At 35.8% G+C, this 20,175-nt stretch overlaps 1 protein-coding gene and 1 pseudogene across 1 annotated transcript in view; one reads left to right on the top strand and one right to left on the bottom strand.

Moving 5' to 3' along the window:
* LOC127882333 (p53 apoptosis effector related to PMP-22-like) overlaps nt 1–35 on the top strand; it is an 8,387-nt gene extending 8,352 nt beyond the window's left edge. Inside the window, exon 4 of the mRNA XM_052430901.1 lies at nt 1–35. This exon is cut by the window's left edge and continues 1,418 nt beyond it. The gene's annotated coding sequence lies outside the window, so the exon portion shown is untranslated.
* The window catches only part of LOC127831271 (uncharacterized), a 20,413-nt pseudogene extending 238 nt beyond the window's left edge, over nt 1–20,175 (bottom strand).

Raw genomic sequence — 20,175 nt, 5'->3', positions numbered from 1 at the left:
CCTTAGATTATGCATACTGAGATTGAAAAAAGTATGTTATTTAAGAAATAATTCGTGTACGTTATAGTTTGTTGTCGAATAACCCACGGCCGGAAGTTTAGATGCGTAGGGATTAAATCACGAGTGCGAAGCACGAGTGATTTGAAACCACGCATCTAAACTTCCGGCCGTGGGTTATTCGACAACAAACTATAACGTACACGAATTATTACGATTCTAACACGATTTTTACTAAAGATTTATAGAACGTATCTTATTTTTCTTACATACTATGTGAAGCTCCGCCCATAAAAAATAGCTTTCGGCTGTTCTGTCGATCAGATCTCCGCCCTCAATAACAGCCAAACTGGATGGAAAAAAACCATTTCATTTCTCACGTTTGGTTACGACAACTTGCGTAAACTAACATGTTTTCATTGTACACTTTAAATTAACGCAAGAGTGTTAAATCTACAAGAAAACAACTCCGATTCGAACTTCAGCCATTTTAGTATCGAAGCAGCAGACGAACACCGTGGGAAATTGGGTCAATTTTACGCATTTCTATTCATAGCGTAGTATTTTGTCACGTGACTTTCATTCATAAAATACCGGATTATTACGCTGGTGGAAAATGTATCGGCATGTTTTGTTTAGCTACAGCGCGTGCTTTCAGTGTATAAGCTCCGCCCATAAGTTATTGCATAATAACCCACGCTTGATTTCCTTCTTTGTCTATAGAAAACAAGTCACGTGCCGTGTTAGAATGTTATTTCGTTCCCTTGCTTTTGTGGCAAAGCTCCGTAGAATAACTGATATCTCGAGTTTCCTGACAAAGGAGTGAATCATGTGTAAACCGTTCTTGATCCCCATTCCCGAGTTATGTCCCCTGATTGTTTCTAAACAGCGGTCTTGGAATAACGATTTCATGGATTTAAGCCAGATGTTGATGTTATGTTTTATATGTGCATACATTTTAACATAGAATTTTCACATCATCCTGACCATCATTTTGACCAAACTTCACCACATATAAATGTTATACTGTCCTGTGTTATTGCTCAAACCGTTTGTTTGTTTAGTTTATTGTGCGCATTGGATGTACATATACAATTAGTATATGCCTCGCTTTGGGTAAACAAAAATGCTTAATGCGTGAGCGTTAAGTGTCTTCCCAGATTAGCCCGTGCAGCCTACACTGGCTAATGAAAGACGACTCTTTAAGTGTCTTCCCAGATTAGCCCGTGCAGCCTACACTGGCTAATGAAAGACGACTCTTTCCGTCTAGACTGGATTTTCGTTTAGAAGAAACTTCCTTAAATCGAAATAACTCATAAAAGTAGAAATTGTTGTACCTGACTAGCCTGTGCAGACTTCACAGTCTAGAAAATGGGACGGCTCTTTACGCACCTACGTTAAGCATTGTTTTCCGGGAGCTAGACTCATACCTGTATGGGGAGTCATGTCTACTATATATATATATATATATATATATATATATATATATATATATATATATATATATATATATATATAGCGTAGGGGCTTACCAATTAACCCTTTGCATGCTGGGAAATTTGTCGTCTGCTAAAATGTTGTCTGCTAAATTTCTAAAATTAGCATTTTGTTCGATTTTTTCAAAGAATACTATCAGAATAGCAAACAGTTTGGATCCTGATGAGACGCCACGTTTCATCATGGCGTCTCATCTGGATCCAAACTGTTTGCACAGGCCTTCAAAATTCGGTTCCCGCACTGAAAGGGTTAATATCATAGCCCCACGCTAACCACCTGTGTTTGACTACACGCGTCATTGCACTACCATTGATATTCAATTTGAATAAATCTATCTACTATCAAGCTTTGTTTACATATTTTAAAATCATCACCAATCTATGCTCCATTATCACTAATAATCGCATATGTGACATGTGCTTAAAGGTTAACCAAATTTAGACGAGCTATCATAAATCAGCGTTTGCGAAGATTGATATTTTGCAATGTATGTTGAACATTTCACTGGTTTTGTTGAGCGTATTCAAGAAAAGGCGTGGGTCAAAAAGGAAAATAACTTTTTACATAAAGCTATGTTTTAACGCGCTCAGCGCGAATGGACTACATACTTTCGACGTTGGTTTGAACAGATTATACTTACTAGATTTATTTAAGATGGAAACACAAGACCCATTAAGTTCGTTGCTACTCATTCAATGAGCCCCATGATGCCATGTAGTTTTTATTCAGTGACGTCACGTGATTTTGAGCTCATATTTCTTCCCAATTAATCGGCAGTCGACAGTTTACATGGCGGCTTTTTTGATCTAGAATGTTTCGAAACACGACCACTGATTTACAAAACGCCTTTATTAATCTCAATTTCTTTTATCCTTAATTCGGGGAATTATTATTTACCGAATTCCTCAGCATAAAAACAAAATCGTTAAGAATAATGATATATTAACCGATAAGGAACTCGCGAACACAGGTGGTTAGCGTGTGGCTATGCTATTAATTAGTGAAAACATCATTTTGAATGATAAATAATCATATTATAACAAAAAATTAACTTTTCTGAAAAAAAAATTTTCACTATCAAATATATATATAACAAGGTATGCAACTCAAAATCAGCCCAAAACGGGGTGCATCGCTTTGAACAGCCATATCTTCATCAATTTTGCAGCGATTTTCACGATCTTGGTCTTATTCAACGCAGAAATGAATTTCCTTTCTGGAAATGTATATGTCTTGCAATATTTTTTACAAATGCTGGGTCAACTTTTAAGAAATAACACGATACACAACACGCATGACCCAGTTGACAGTGATCATGTTTTCTTTATGAATGAAATCTCCAGTTGTAAAGACAAACCTCCGCATTGGACCAATGAAATCACTCGTATGTTTAAAATGTCAGTTAGTTGAAATGTATGTAAACAAAGGTTTCAAACGGCGCTGGACAGTTAGTCTTGATGCAGAATGTTACGACAAGAACGGTAATAATGTTTTTTCATACGCTTTATTGAATTATGGTATCGAACTACATGAACTTTATAGGGAAGTTGCCCTTTACTCCGTGAAGATTTCAGACAGCATGATCACTGTCAACTGGGTCATGCGTGTTGTGTATCGTGTTATTTCTTAAAAGTTGACCAAGCATTTGTAAAAATATTGCAAGACATATACATTTCCAGAAAGGAAATTCATTTCTGCGTTGAATAAGACCGAAATCGTGAAAATCACTGCAAAATTGATAAAGATATGGCTGTTCAAAGCGATGCACCCCGTTTTGGGCTGATTTTGAGTTGCATACCTTGTTATATAAATATTTGATAGTGAAATATTTTTTTTCAGAAAAGTTAATTTTTCGTTATAATATGATTATTTATCATTCAAAATGATGTTTTCACTAATTAATATCATAGCCACACGCTAACCACCTGTGCTCGCGAACAGATTATTCCTTGAGAATTTTGTGTTTGTTAATCTTTGACTCGACTGATTTAGGCATACCAACTTTCTGATAATTGAAAAATCGTCGATCTCTGAACAAGTATCTTTGATTTTGTTTTCGCATTTTCGCAAAGCAACAACAACAACAGAAATTGTGTTAATTTAAGTATAATCCACTTATACAATTTTCAAAAATTCACAAGTTATTTATAGTTGTATAACTTTGTTTTATGTGCATGTTAACATAGAATCATTTTTAATTCAAATATAGAAGTCCGAATAAAGAATCTTGGCCGGAAAGACGTGTAGCTCTTTAGTGTCATTTTCTGAATTTACATATGATTAAATGTTTCAGAAAATATAAGATTTTGGAAATGTGTAGTAAGAATTGTTCAATACAAACAGCTTGCTGCACCGTGTATTACAGGTTTTGGGTGAAGACACAACACGTAAACACAAATGCTCAAATTAAATACGGGTAGTGTGTGTTCATGTGCATGATTGAATGCTAAACAGTTTAAAAATACCGGAAATGACAAAACACAAGCCCACAGGCAGCAGTATCATAAATTTGCCCCCCCCCCCGGAACCCTACCCCCCCCCGGAACCCTACCCCCCCCCCCCCGAGCTTACCTCAGGGGTTCCAGATTGTTAAATGTACACCTATTGTGTATGGTTTGACTTTTCAACAACGAATATTGACAAAAAATCATAGTTTGAAAAAATTACCCTCGTATAGGTATTATATATACGTAAGGTATGAAACGCACTATATGCCTATTGCTGAAAGATTGTGGAACAATGGACGCGACCTTTTTCATCGAAAACACACATGTTCCCATGCAGTTGCCGACAAAATGCAACTGGATTCGTTAAACGACAGTAAATGCAACGAGATTACACTACTAACCGATCTCCTGCTCGGCTAATAACTTTAATATTCAATTAAATTCGACTTTCTCGCTACATGTCGGTGTTTTGCTTTCATATTTTGTCGATCGAATGCTCGGTTCTAAAACGCCATATCATTGGCCAACACAATGAGAACAACCAACCAGATGACGCGTTATAAAATTAAAATGGTGTACATGTGAAGATGAAACACCGAGTGACATATAGCGAGATATATACGAACAACTGAACATAGCATCCGAACAACTGAACATAGCATCAAAAGCGATATCGTTTTCATTCGCCATATCTTCTATCGTTACAGTTTCATCCATATCCGGTGAAAGCAATGAACGCTTCCCGCAAATAAATAAGTCAGGGTTCCCTTTGTATGGAATAGCTACACGTCTGCCAAAGAGGTCTTTGAGAAATTTTTGGATAGCACTATAATTCCTTGATTGATAGTGATACGTTAATAAATACATGGTTGCCGCCAAGGCATCATGTTGCAATCCTGATTCCAAGCACCCCTTTGACTCAGAGATGAGCTTACGTCGCATTTCTAGATCCGCTGTTTTCTCAGCTTTTACAAGAAAGAGCATTCCAACACGAATGGACAAGAACTTCAATGCAAAGTCACCCATCAATGTCTTCAGCTGTTCATTCACTTCTTCAGCAACTTTCAATAAACTTACAACACTTGTCTGCAAAAACATAATCCCTACTGTAACCTCCATACTGAGACATCGGGCATGTGTATATTCGTTACGTCTCAATTCCCTGTTCCCAGTTTCCATATTGGTTGTGCAGGCAGAAAGAAAGTCCACATTTGGTGCATTTTGTACAAACAACCGCAGTGATAATAAACATTGACTACCGCGTTTGAACCACCACTCACTGTTAATTAAAAAGCCAATGATATTCTCCTGTATGAGTTCATTTTCCGAGATGAGACGGTCCCTCACCATTTCTTCCTCCAGTTTGCCCGTAAAGAGATTTCGAGATCTCAGAAAATAATGCGACAAGTGCCTCTTCTGGATACATTTGATCAAGAAAGATAAACAAGCGTTCACACAGTTTGTTAAATTTGATGGGTCACAGACAGGGATTTTTTCAGACACCCAGAATACAATAGTTTTCAGATGAAAAGAATTAATTTCATCAGGGACAATTTTATCTAGAATCTCACTCTTTAGCGTTTTAAAATAACGTAGCATTGAAATTGAACATCGCTGAAATTCCAGATAAGCTCTTGCTCTGGCAAGATGAAGAGTTATAATTGTATAAATGAATATTTTATTAATGGTAATTGTGTCCTATAAGATTCATAACAACTATATAATTCTTACTAACAATTGTATTATATGACAACGCACATATATTAGTCGTGTTCTGAGAAAACTGTGCATAATGCATTTGCGTAAAGTTTCGTCCCAAATTAGCCTGTGCAGTCCGAAAAGGCTAATCAGTGACGACTCTTTCCGCTTTTATAACATTTTTCGTTTACATGAAGTCTCTTCTCAGCAAAAATCCAATTCATTCTTAAAGTGACGTCCCTGATTAGCCTTTGCAGACTGTGCAGGCTAATATGGGACGACATTTTACGCATCTGCATTAAGCCCTGTTTTCCCAGAGCGCTGCTCATATAATTCTACCTGCATGCAGGTGCACTTGAGAGGTATGTTAAGATCCTTGAAGAGAAGTTCAAGAACAAGACCTTGCAGCAGGTGTACGCCGGGGTGAACGGACGCAATGTGGACGACCCTGAGATGCAACAGTTCTTCAAGTTCAAATGCTGGATATAGACCTTACTGTTCAGAAATAGCAACATTTTGCAGGTCCGGATGGGGTTTTGTCATCCTTTTGGAGATTCAGGTTTTGAAAATTGGGAATGTGAATTGGGTCCTATGTTTACTTTAAAGCTTGCATTATTCTTATGAGAGCTATGATCATGCTTAGCATTTTTAAATATTGATGTACATGTTATGTATGTTTGAACTTGTATATATAGACTCCTTTATTCAAATTTGATCTCACATGAAAAAAATGTTTAACAAAAATATATTATATCACATAACATATCACTTTTATAATTATCATGTGTGTCACATTTAAATCTATTTGGTATTTTATTCACAATGTTGACTGTCACTAAAACACAACCAGATACGGGGCATTTTTTTTCTTTTGAAACTGAAATCATTATTTTTACAAGCCGATGATTATATCAAACCTGTCTCAAACGAAATCAGTATGGTGTTTTTTGTAACTGCACTTTCATGCGACATTTTAAATGTGTATGTATACTAACTGACTAAGTGCAACCTTTAAAACAGCCCTTTAAATCGTCTTTATGATATTTTTATGTCCCCAACCACTATAGTGAGGGACATATTGTTTTTTCCCTGTCTGTTGGTTTGTTTGTTTGTTTGTGTGTTTGCGTCAAACTTTAACATTTGCCATAACTTGTGCAATATTGAAGATAGCAACTTCATATTTGGCATGCATGTGTATCTCATGGAGCTGCACATTTTGAGTGGAAAAAGGTCAAGGTCATCCTTCAAGGTCTAGGTCAAATATATGGGTTAAAATCGATTATTTAATGTACACTTTTGCAACATTGAAGATAGCAACTTGATATTTGGCATGCATGTGTATCTCATGGAGCTGCACATTTTGAGTGGTGAAAGGTCAAGGTCATCCTTCACGGTCAAAGGTCAATTATATGGGGACATAGTGTTTAACAAACACATCTTGTTTAATTTAAGTTACAACCACATAATTTATGCCATCATTAGATGTGTCGGAATGTTCAACATCAACACCAAACATTGAAATCTAAGGATATGCCAAAAGTTTCTTTTTGCATTCACATATGTACAAGTCCTACGTCAAGCATGTTATATGCATAAAATACACTGGCATTCAAACGTGCATATAATCACCTGTAGCTATCAATGGCATTTATGGGATTTAACCATTGTGACATTTAGAGGCTTAGTTCTATCTCTCCTCTTTTATCTCCCTAAATGAAATCTTGTGTACAATATTTCTGTGTACTTGCCCCAGGGCTGTGAAAGGCCACTTCTGACATCAGCTGAAAATTCAGGGAGTCTTTGTTGTTGTCTTTAAATGTCCATGGATGTCGGAAACCGATCTCAAAATCACTCCGTATTTTTGTTTAAATCGTGATAAATAAGTTACAAAGATGGAATTGTGTGGACCTTAGAATGTGTGACCTAAATTCGCAGCAACCGTTACTTCGTTTGCACGCGAAAAGCGTTTAAAATATATACTTATTATATTTACTTTACACGAAAATGGTTAACGTTTTATGGGAGTAAAAGATGGGTTGGCATTCTTCAAGGTACTGCACAGCTACAAAAAGATCGTTTGAAATTTTACAAAAACAAACACACAATTTAGATGTGATTCGTGTTTATGTGAAACTGTCAATCTTCCTTATTTTATCGACAATAGATTGACTTCAGGTAAATTAATACTTCGGCATTTACCCTTTATAAAAAGGGCTTTCAAAATATGTGTATGGGAATTATACGTGTGTCTGATTCACCTAACAACAAAAGCAATATTCGACTACGCGCTCACCGTTGGAATGGTGCATGTGGATAGGTTGATGTGCTTAATTAGGAACAACTCCGTAAACTCGCCATTCATTGAGGGACATGCGTGAGTACGATTGTTTAATGACGTAATGTATCAGACCGAGAGATGTATCTGCTCATAATAATGCCACTTTAACGATTAAACAATTATTTTAATAAATAATATATGTTTAAAGGGGCCTTTTCACAGATTTTGGCATTTTTTTAACTTATTCATTAAATGCTTTATATTGATAAATGTAAACATTGGATCATAAAAGCTCCAGTAAAAAATCAAGAAAAAAAATAAAAAAAAGGAAAAGAACATTGCCCGGAGCAGGTTTCGAACCAGTGACCCCTGGAGTCCTGCCAGAGTTCTGAAGTAAAAACGCTTTAGCCTACTGAGCTATTCCGCCGAGTACACATTCTTGACGTATTTTATACATTATATAAGCAATCTTCGTAGTTTCACAAAATTTAACGACAAAAACAGAACTCTCCAAATTATTCAAGCGTTTCGCGTTGCAACGCTTTATAATTTTTAGGTTTTATAATCGTCAAAAGATGCATATAATGGCTATTTTAGAGCATGGTTAATGTTCAGTATTACTGTTTCCTCACAAATATCATAACTAAAACGAAAACTTACGAATCTGAAACAACTTTTTTCAATTTTGTCAATTTACCAAAGCGTGAAAAGATCCCTTTAATATCTAGGGAAAAATAAACAACAGAAAGTAAATGAAATGCCACATACTATATACAGAAGTCACTTCATGTTTTCGTACATTTCGTAAAATATATTATGAACCGTTTCACAGGACGATTTACAACAGTACAAAATACGGCGAAATTGTTTTATTTTTTCAATGAAGCATGTAAACATCCAGCCAAGGCGCTGTAGTACTCAACTCGGACGACATTTCGTTGATTTATATAGGCAAAGCGCCGAAGACGAACACCAGTATCACTTGCAATACCAGTTGTGTGATGGTAGAATCCAGAGATGTTTGTGGAGATCGCAAGATCACACCGCTCTGAGGTGGGGGTGGTGGTTGTGGGGCTTCATCTGTAAAATGTGGTTAATCATAAATGTTCGACACTCTTTCGATATTGTTTCGGAAGTAAAAGAACACAAAGGCGAATCCTTTTCTCCCGTTGTGGAGATATTAAAGATTTGCAAAGGATTTCGTTTGATAAATATTGTGTTTTCCTAGTGGGTGAACATACAATAGATCAGTATCTCCATATCATAAGTGTTTCATGTGTTGTGTATCCATAGCTTTTGAAAATTTCAACAACACCAGGGTAAACCAAATGGTCTAAATACCGTTAAAAGTATTGTATAAAGCGTACACATGGTGCAAGTGCACGTGAATTTTGAAGATACACAAATAACAAGCGCTTGACTATATTTTGGCTTTGATAATATAAAGCGGATTATCTTTAATGATCCAGATATCGTTACTTAAACATTATCTGAGCGGGTGAATATCAGTAGTAGTTACAGAGTTATTTACAAGATGATTATTGATGCAAAGCTTCAAAGGGCGTCGGGAATTTCAGTGAAACGGGCACTCAATGAAGTTACATAGAACGATTTTTTTCTACTGTAAATATTAATATATTGGTCGATTATTTTAAACAAATAGAAAAAAGATACTGGTATTACCGTTATCTATGATTTTGTGTTATAACCCCCAAATAACCATTATCTATGATGTTGTGTTTTAACCCCCAAATTTCGGGTCGGTGGAAGTATGCGCTTGCCATATTTCAGATTTACAGTCCAAATTATTACCCATGTAATTTTAATCAATAAATTAATCTAATTTAAAAGTGATTGCCAATCAATGTTACATACAGGAAATTTATGAGTTACTCTGGCATTTTTTTGGTATACTCCTTATTACATTCAGCAATATCTTACTTTGAAATATATATACTTTTACAAATGGTGTTGAATTGATGACCTTTATTCAATAAATACCTCAAATTACAGGTACACTGGTTTCCTCGATCTACCTACTGATTCACCTGATTAAAAAAAGAAGAGTTTCTTGTCTAGAAATGTTATAGTGTCAACAGTGTTAAGCCTATTGTTTAAACTAATCCAAACTTGGAACATTCTAATGGTTTGATCTTAGAGTGCTGCTAAAATAGTTTAAGGACAGTAATGCATAAGTGATATGCTGCTGCATTTCCGTTGGTTGGACAGACTTCCAGAGACTTCGTAAGCCACTGTATGGCATTCGGTACATCATTGATCATACGGTAACAATATCCCAAAATATTGTAATGCCGATGAAGTTCTACAGGCATTCCACTCAAACACTCTTCTCCATTTTCAACATATAACACCATGGACTTTAAATGTCTGAGTGCTAGAGACAATTGCTCTGTATCTCTTAAGTTGAACGCAACACTTTTGAACGTACACTTTTGCAACATTGAAGATAGCAACTTGATATTTGGCATGCATGTGTATCTCATGGAGCTGCACATTTTGAGTGGTGAAAGGTCAAGGTCATCCTTCACGGTCAAAGGTCAATTATATGGGGACATAGTGTTTAACAAACACATCTTGTTTAATTTAAGTTACAACAACATAATTTATGCCATCATTAGATGTGTCGGAATGTTCAACATCAACACCAAACATTGAAATCTAAGGAAATGCCAAAAGTTTCTTTTTGCATTCACATATGTACAAGTCCTACGTCAAGCATGTTATATGCATAAAATACACTGGCATTCAAACGTGCATATAATCACCTGTAGCTATCAATGGCATTTATGGGATTTAACCATTGTGACATTTAGAGGCTTAGTTCTATCTCTCCTCTTTTATCTCCCTAAATGAAATCTTGTGTACAATATTTCTGTGTACTTGCCCCAGGGCTGTGAAAGGCCACTTCTGACATCAGCTGAAAATTCAGGGAGTCTTTGTTGTTGTCTTTAAATGTCCATGGATGTCGGAAACCGATCTCAAAATCACTCCGTATTTTTGTTTAAATCGTGATAAATAAGTTACAAAGATGGAATTGTGTGGACCTTAGAATGTGTGACCTAAATTCGCAGCAACCGTTACTTCGTTTGCACGCGAAAAGCGTTTAAAATATATACTTATTATATTTACTTTACACGAAAATGGTTAACGTTTTATGGGAGTAAAAGATGGGTTGGCATTCTTCAAGGTACTGCACAGCTACAAAAAGATCGTTTGAAATTTTACAAAAACAAACACACAATTTAGATGTGATTCGTGTTTATGTGAAACTGTCAATCTTCCTTATTTTATCGACAATAGATTGACTTCAGGTAAATTAATACTTCGGCATTTACCCTTTATAAAAAGGGCTTTCAAAATATGTGTATGGGAATTATACGTGTGTCTGATTCACCTAACAACAAAAGCAATATTCGACTACGCGCTCACCGTTGGAATGGTGCATGTGGATAGGTTGATGTGCTTAATTAGGAACAACTCCGTAAACTCGCCATACATTGAGGGACATGCGTGAGTACGATTGTTTAATGACGTAATGTATCAGACCGAGAGATGTATCTGCTCATAATAATGCCACTTTAACGATTAAACAATTATTTTAATAAATAATATATGTTTAAAGGGGCCTTTTCACAGATTTTGGCATTTTTTTAACTTATTCATTAAATGCTTTATATTGATAAATGTAAACATTGGATCATAAAAGCTCCAGTAAAAATCAAGAAAAAAAATAAAAAAAAGGAAAAGAACATTGCCCGGAGCAGGTTTCGAACCAGTGACCCCTGGAGTCCTGCCAGAGTCCTGAAGTAAAAACGCTTTAGCCTACTGAGCTATTCCGCCGAGTACACATTCTTGACGTATTTTATACATTATATAAGCAATCTTCGTAGTTTCACAAAATTTAACGACAAAAACAGAACTCTCCAAATTATTCAAGCGTTTCGCGTTGCAACGCTTTATAATTTTTAGGTTTTAAAATCGTCAAAAGATGCATATAATGGCTATTTTAGAGCATGGTTAATGTTCAGTATTACTGTTTCCTCACAAATATCATAACTAAAACGAAAACTTACGAATCTGAAACAACTTTTTTCAATTTTGTCAATTTACCAAAGCGTGAAAAGATCCCTTTAATATCTAGGGAAAAATAAACAACAGAAAGTAAATGAAATGCCACATACTATATACAGAAGTCACTTCATGTTTTCGTACATTTCGTAAAATATATTATGAACCGTTTCACAGGACGATTTACAACAGTACAAAATACGGCGAAATTGTTTTATTTTTTCAATGAAGCATGTAAACATCCAGCCAAGGCGCTGTAGTACTCAACTCGGACGACATTTCGTTGATTTATATAGGCAAAGCGCCGAAGACGAACACCAGTATCACTTGCAATACCAGTTGTGTGATGGTAGAATCCAGAGATGTTTGTGGAGATCGCAAGATCACACCGCTCTGAGGTGGGGGTGGTGGTTGTGGGGCTTCATCTGTAAAATGTGGTTAATCATAAATGTTCGACACTCTTTCGATATTGTTTCGGAAGTAAAAGAACACAAAGGCGAATCCTTTTCTCCCGTTGTGGAGATATTAAAGATTTGCAAAGGATTTCGTTTGATAAATATTGTGTTTTCCTAGTGGGTGAACATACAATAGATCAGTATCTCCATATCATAAGTGTTTCATGTGTTGTGTATCCATAGCTTTTGAAAATTTCAACAACACCAGGGTAAACCAAATGGTCTAAATACCGTTAAAAAGTATTGTATAAAGCGTACACATGGTGCAAGTGCACGTGAATTTTGAAGATACACAAATAACAAGCGCTTGACTATATTTTGGCTTTGATAATATAAAGCGGATTATCTTTAATGATCCAGATATCGTTACTTAAACATTATCTGAGCGGGTGAATATCAGTAGTAGTTACAGAGTTATTTACAAGATGATTATTGATGCAAAGCTTCAAAGGGCGTCGGGAATTTCAGTGAAACGGGCACTCAATGAAGTTACATAGAACGATTTTTTTCTACTGTAAATATTAATATATTGGTCGATTATTTTAAACAAATAGAAAAAAAGATACTGGTATTACCGTTATCTATGATTTTGTGTTATAACCCCCAAATAACCATTATCTATGATGTTGTGTTTTAACCCCCAAATATTTCATAGTTCATTTTATTTACATCGGTTTCCTTTTTTACTGGCATCCGTGTGCAGTGTTGATTAATGGAACAAATCTGTGTAGGTTTTAAAAAATCTGCTTCACCTTGTAAGCGTAATTTCATATTTTTCTCAACTTCAAGGGGAGGTGATTCTGAACTTATTCTTACGTTGCTTATTTACGATCGGGGTTGAGTACTCATTGATATGAAAACACCGTAAAAGTTTTCATGTGTTTACGAACCCCCCACCCTCTCACACATATATTTCATGGGCATATTAAAAACAAAAAATGGTTACAATAAAACAGCATATTTTTTTAAATTGAAATGCCTACATCAAAACAAGAAGTTAACATAGAACACAAATAAAATAATTTGATTCTACTGGGGTTCGAACCTTGGTCCTCTCACATGTGAAGCGAGCGTGTAACCACTACACTACGGAACCGCTTGAAAATCACCTTCTAACTAGGTTATTTATAAGCTATTAATAGTCGGTTTAAATGTAAACCCGGAAGTTTAAACGCTGGATAGTGAGCGGGGTTAAAGGTCCATACCAAAGGGTCTATACCAATGGCAAGATACGGGTCAGGCCTGCGGCCTTCTATATGTGGTTCTTAAACAAAACCTGTAGGAGGACTTGATAGTAATGAGACTGGGGGTGCTGTGATGGTGCTCCTCATTGATAAGCGGCTGCTTCCTTTATCAAGACTCATTATTACAATTAATAATACGTGTCGCGCTTCGCGCTCTATAGCGCCCTTATTAGTAACTAGGTGGTTGCTAGGATAGTGGAACAAAGAAGTTTTGTTTTTATACAAAACCAGAAAGTTTCACCGGTTCGTGTATTTGCCCAGTCCCTTGATCTTTTATAATTGCCAAGTCCCTGTGATCATTTATTAATTAAAAAAATTAGCTGTGTATTATTGGCAATAAATGTTGTAGTTAATGTAATAGGCACAAATGCATTACTTATTTACACTAATTTACACAAAAAATCACCACTATGCAATATATTCTGACAACAAAAATATAAACATTGATCCGTAAAATAACTTCTCCTCCCATAAGCGAAAAAAAAAACGTATTACATACTAGTCGCCGCACATCAGTGCGAAGCCAAAAACTTAACGTAAAAGCGCCATTACTGCAAACGTTCAAAGAAAGTAATGACAATTAATGCATGTTCTTACAAAATGAATATTCAATCTGACTTTAAGTACCACCAGGCGTATTCTTTAAAGTAAAACAAAACATCCCAGTGGGCACCCAAACGTTGTACCAATGGTGTATATGAAAGTTTTCCTGACGTTTTTCCAAACGTTGCTGCAACGTTGTATTTAGGTCGCATTAAAACGCAGTATTTTTACATTACATACTAGTCGCCGCACTCCAGTGCGACGCCAATTATATATTATGAGTTTATCATGGGCGCAACGAGTACAGGACGATCGTAAAAGCGCAGGTTCAGAACGTTCAAACCATACAGAGTGAAACCCACGGATCGGACATGGGCTTCGGAAAATGGATTCAACCGTCGACGTCAGATTTTTTTGATGACTTCTATGAAAACCTTACAAACCTATTTTATGTCAAAATGTCAACTAATACCTAAGTACAAATAATACTTAACAATGGTTTTGGATCAATAAAGTTTGCATTACAATTCACAACGTCGCGGATTTAAATCATTATCTATATTACAGAGGCAAAATTAAGTGAACAAGTTAAGGATTATCAGCACGTTTCTGTCATATAAGATTGTTGTCTTATGAGAGCATATCATTAAAGTAACTGATACGAAATATCCATTTATATAATACATTATTTTATCACATGTTTCACATACCCTGTTTCCCATGTAATATAACCATTACGAATATTTTTATGTTACACATGTGTAATATAACATTTTTAAGCGTTTTCATTGGCTTAGTTATCGTTTATCGACCAATCGCATTTTGTTATATTGCTGAAATGACGTTGCAACGTCAAATGATGTCATGAATGTGAACAACGTTCGGGATTATTATGTTTGCGTAAATATTTATTTAATTTGCTCATTTAAAAGCATGTGACAAAAATATCTGACACTCGTTGTCATTTCGTACAATATTTTATTAAACTCGTCCAGGAAATTCGTTAGTAAGCTCGCCAAAGGCTCGCTTACTAGCAAAATTACTGAGCTCGTTTAATAAAATCTGGTATAATATGACAACTCGTGCCAGATCCTATATATATGGCATCATTATTTGGTAAGAACGAGAAGCTTTATTTTTCTTTTATACCTTATGATAAAATATTACATTTCTACAGTGAAATAACAGCCGTGAAAATAAACAAATTGTTATTTTCACTAGTGAAAATAACAAATCTTCGGAATTACTTTTTCTATTTTCACTTTTTTTAGATTTCATATATCAAGATTTTTATGACCAGGAGTGAATTAAAATCGACATTCCACCGAATCCAACAAACTTTCTTTTTATTTTCACTTTAGACCCAACCGGCTTTTTATTGCATAAATCAGCACTTTACGGAGACTCCGGAGATGGATGAAGTGTTACGATTGTTTTATTTTATGCTTTTCTCACCGTTTATTCACATCGTAAAAGAGTTTAACTGAATAATTTCGCTGGAATAGTGACGTCATTTCGTCGAAAAAATGACGTCATTTTGTTTATTGAAATGTATTGAGGCACGCCACGGGAGAAAGAGTAACTTTTCAGCGAAAGGGAAACGGCTGTTAATTATTTTCTTGAAAAAATGGGGCATAAAATAAACAGAAAATTTGTTCATGTCAGTGTAAGATTGTTTGTTATTTCACTCGTGAAAATATATTTTCTATGATCACTCGTGAAATAACAAACGAACTTACCCCCCGTTCACACATAGACGCCGCTTCTACTACGATCAAAGCGTGGCCGAAAATGTGGCCGATCGTGACAAATCGCAGGAGAAACGTAGTGGAGTCTTCATAAGCGCAGTAAGATCGCGGTAGAGTCTTCATGATCGGAGAGCTCTACGCTCTCACCACGCTTATTTTGAATATGCTAAAAACAAGCGTAGCAGGATCGTGGCCAACATGAAACGCGAAGAAAAACAAAAAAAAAACGAAATGAAGACCAAAATTTGCCATCGATTTACTCCAATCGGCCTCGATCCGCCCCGATCCAAACATTGTTCAGATCGTGGCTTGATCGGGATGATCGTCGTAAAGTCGCAGCTCTGTGAGGACGTTGGGGGGGGGGGGGGGGTCACACTGACATGAACAACAAATGTGCTATATATCTTACAGCAAAGTCTGCAGCTGTTCATTTCATGATAATGTAGAACACTGAAAAAGAGGATTTTCTCTAATTGCTTCATACGTTAAGATATGTCTTATATGCGATTTAATTTGCCAATTAGAGTCTTTCCGAACAAAATCACCAGGGCAAGGCAATGTCTAAGACAGGAACATTAGTTAACATTTTTTGGAGAAAATAACGTTACTATAGTACGAACCAAGTACTCAATCTATATAGCCCAAAACGTTTTTCCCAGCACGTTGAGCGTACTGAGTACCATCGTCCTGGGAAACTTTCATTAGCCATGCAACTTACTATTTAAATTACTATTTGAGCCTTGTTCTGAGAAAACTGGGCTTAATGCATGTGCTTAAAGTGCCATCCAAGATTAGCCTGTGCAGTTCGCACAGGCTAATCAGGGACGACACTTTCCGCCTAAACTTGATTTTCGGTAAGGAGGGACTTCCTTGAAACTAAAAATACCATAAAAGCGGAAAGTGTCGTCCCTGATTAGCCTGTGTGGGCTGCACAGGCTAATCTGGGACGACCCTTGCAGCACATGCATTAAGCCCAGTTGTCTCAGAACGCGGCTCATTTATTCAAACGGGCCGGCTAGGTCAGTTGGTAGAGCGCTGGACTATTGATCCGAGGATCGCGCGGTGGATCCTTCGACCCACTGCCTAACTTGTGACGAGATGTGTCATGAAATCCTTTCTGCGGTAACCTCATCTTCAGACTCAAGTAGGGAATTCCTCAATTACTAGCATAAGCATGTGCATTTAGTACTGATGCAACAGCTATTCTAGGAAAAGTGAGAGTTTGTAAACCACCTTAAAAAAGCTAAGTAAAAATTAACCGTTTATATATTCATAAGTTTATGTTTCAGAATCATATTTACTTCTTTACCATTCAAATTCATTCGAAACATCTTCTACAATGTAATCGCGCGTTCCAAATCGAATGAGTCGAATATATTATTTTTAAAATGCCTTACCAAACTGCACGAGAGAAACCAGTAGGATTTTGGAAAGCATCTTCTGAAATAAAAGAGTGAGATACGATGTACTATAAGTAAACGAAAACATATAACGGACAATGTTGAACTACGTATATGTTCTTTATCAATGGAAATGTTTGTGCATTTTTAAATTATTGCACATATACAAAACTACATTTAAAGAGATGAACAACCGTTCAACAATTGTCAACACTTAAGAAATTTTTTCACGCATGGATTACACCTGGGAAGTTTAAGAGAACATAGTCATCCCGTAAAAAGAATACAGTTACAACAAAAGTACAACAATACAAAGAACATTAGGGCGTCACCTGATTAAAATAAATGGTTACGATACCAGGGTGCAGAATCAACGGGATTTTCAGGGATTAACACACGGGCTGGACAGAATGTAATCACACCGTTAAGAACTTTATTTTTGCAAATATCTTAAGCTATTGAAATCCATTTGCAGACATCTTTAGTGTATAGAAGACAGATTTTCTTGCAGTTTGTGCCGATATTTTAAGGGATAAGAATAAATACTTGAATACGTCTGATGTCGGTAACAAAATTTCACGTTGCGTAAAGCATACCCTAGTAGTAAAAATCAAATTTTAAACAAGAACATAGGCTTATTCAATACAATAATTCTGATTTATTTAACATTGCCATAAGCAGCATAAAAATCTGTCTTGTATGCACTAGTTGAAAGTATTAAGAAAAATTGTTTTAAAAAATAAATCGAAATAAAGCACCACTTACCGTCGTGTTAACTTCCATTAAAGTTATATTATCGAACCACTCCCGGTCATATTTTTACAGGAAGTGTCAATACAAATTCAGGAAGTGTCAATACAAATTCAGCCATTTCATAGGTGCTTATAATCAACGTACAGTTCACCGCTAGGTCAGTTTTGACAGTAAGTAAGCAAGTTAGTAAATTGTTTATTATAGTAACATGTGCAATATAACAAAACATCATGTTAATATATATACAAATGTGTTTTGCACCCGACCCGATGAACCTATTAGTCACAAAACTGAATATTTCAAATTCTATACAATAGCTCCACATACACTGATACGTGTGAATAATATATTACGAATATTAATATGAAACAAAATTGTAAAGGAATTTATATCGATGATATTCTCGTTCAGAACTATGCATAAGTAACAGTTCGTCTTTTAAAATATGCTTTAACAATCAATTTAGCCAGTTTTCGTGGACATAAAGGCATCAGTATATTCAGTTTAGAAAAAAAAATATAAGGGATGTAAGTTATGTTGTTATAAAACTGCCAAAGAATGCCTTATAAGCACTGCTAGGTTTGATTTTTGTTAAAGGTTTGAAGTCCAATTCTGATGTTTTGGTGCCATGAAATCGTGCATTAGATTCAATATATATACTGTGGGTGAAAATTTAATGTTAAAGAGAACATATCATATTGTATCATAGGACATCTGACATAGTCAAATAACTGTGATTAGTATAATATTTGTTTCATTGCGATTTACATACTTTGTGATGTAAATTTTGTAATTTTGTATTAAATTGTGTGTTCTTCAACTGTCTTTGTCACCTTTTGTTGTTCAATTTTTCACCGATTGGTATTTTTTTAGTTCTATCTAACACATGTTGTGTACGATTATTTGTTTTCGTTGTATAACTAAATGGGTTTCTTATTATTATTATATTGAGCGCCAAACTAAATTGTTTCAAATGAACACGAAGCCCTGCTTTCCATGTAAGTGTACGGGAAAGTGGGTCCGTGCGCAGATCATCGCCCTTTCCGTACCTTAAATGATCTCGCTACAGGTACATTACTATTATGCTCGAATATGAATAAATACAACGCATCGTTCCTAAAGGCTAATTGTAATGCGTAACATTAGAGCACGACACAAAAACGAAATAAAAATATAATAAAATTTGCATTCATCTTAATGTTTTTTTCTGCATCACGCCACTCTTAATGACAATCCTCAGACTGCACATAACCTACCGGTAAAGCATGACAGGGCATAACTTTGATTTTATTGATCAACAGTTGGTTTGGCCAGTAAGAGTTTCGTTTCCTTGATATCCATTCCAATGAATCATTGGGCAATGAGGAACATTTCAAACCAATACCAATGTCTGAATCCTTTCCATATTTGGAGTAATTCAGCATGACGCATGGACCATGGCGCAGTGGATACCTGGCGTGGAAAGAAGGTGGGGAATATTTATCCATTCCTACTATCATATTCATAAAGTAGTTAAGGAAAGTCTCACCTGACAAATAAAGAACATTGTTTGATTGGATGAAGGCTTCTACACATGATCTAGTTTCATGTGTCATCTCATTTAGAGAAAGCTTATACGGATGCAGTTACATAAATCCTGGTGGAAACCTGTCTGTGTTCATGATGATCACATTTCCCGCCATGCTTTCATCACTGTCTACTGAGGTGACGATTTCTGTGTCTTTGACTTGTACCATCTGGTCTTCGTCACTTCCTGGTGATGCAGAAAGGTCAATATTGCTTCCGGTTACAATTGTGTTTACGTTGTGGACATTTCTAATATGCATTCGTAAATAAATGCCTACTGTCTATAAATAGTCAGTTTCTCATTGGTCACATGATCAGAAGTAAGAATGGCAGACATTGAGCTAGAGGATTCGCGACTGTCTTTTATGTTGTACTGATTGATCATTTTTGATGTCACTGGCTGCCTGTTGTTGGCATCTTGCTTTTCATTGGTTCTTTTGTAAATTATTTCAAAAGACAT

Source organism: Dreissena polymorpha, chromosome 5 (assembly GCF_020536995.1).
Source record: "Dreissena polymorpha isolate Duluth1 chromosome 5, UMN_Dpol_1.0, whole genome shotgun sequence".
In the NCBI taxonomy this organism is placed as follows: Eukaryota; Metazoa; Mollusca; class Bivalvia; order Myida; family Dreissenidae; genus Dreissena; species Dreissena polymorpha.
The sequence above is the reverse complement of the archived record's forward strand: the minus strand, read 5'-3'. Positions and strand labels throughout refer to the sequence as shown.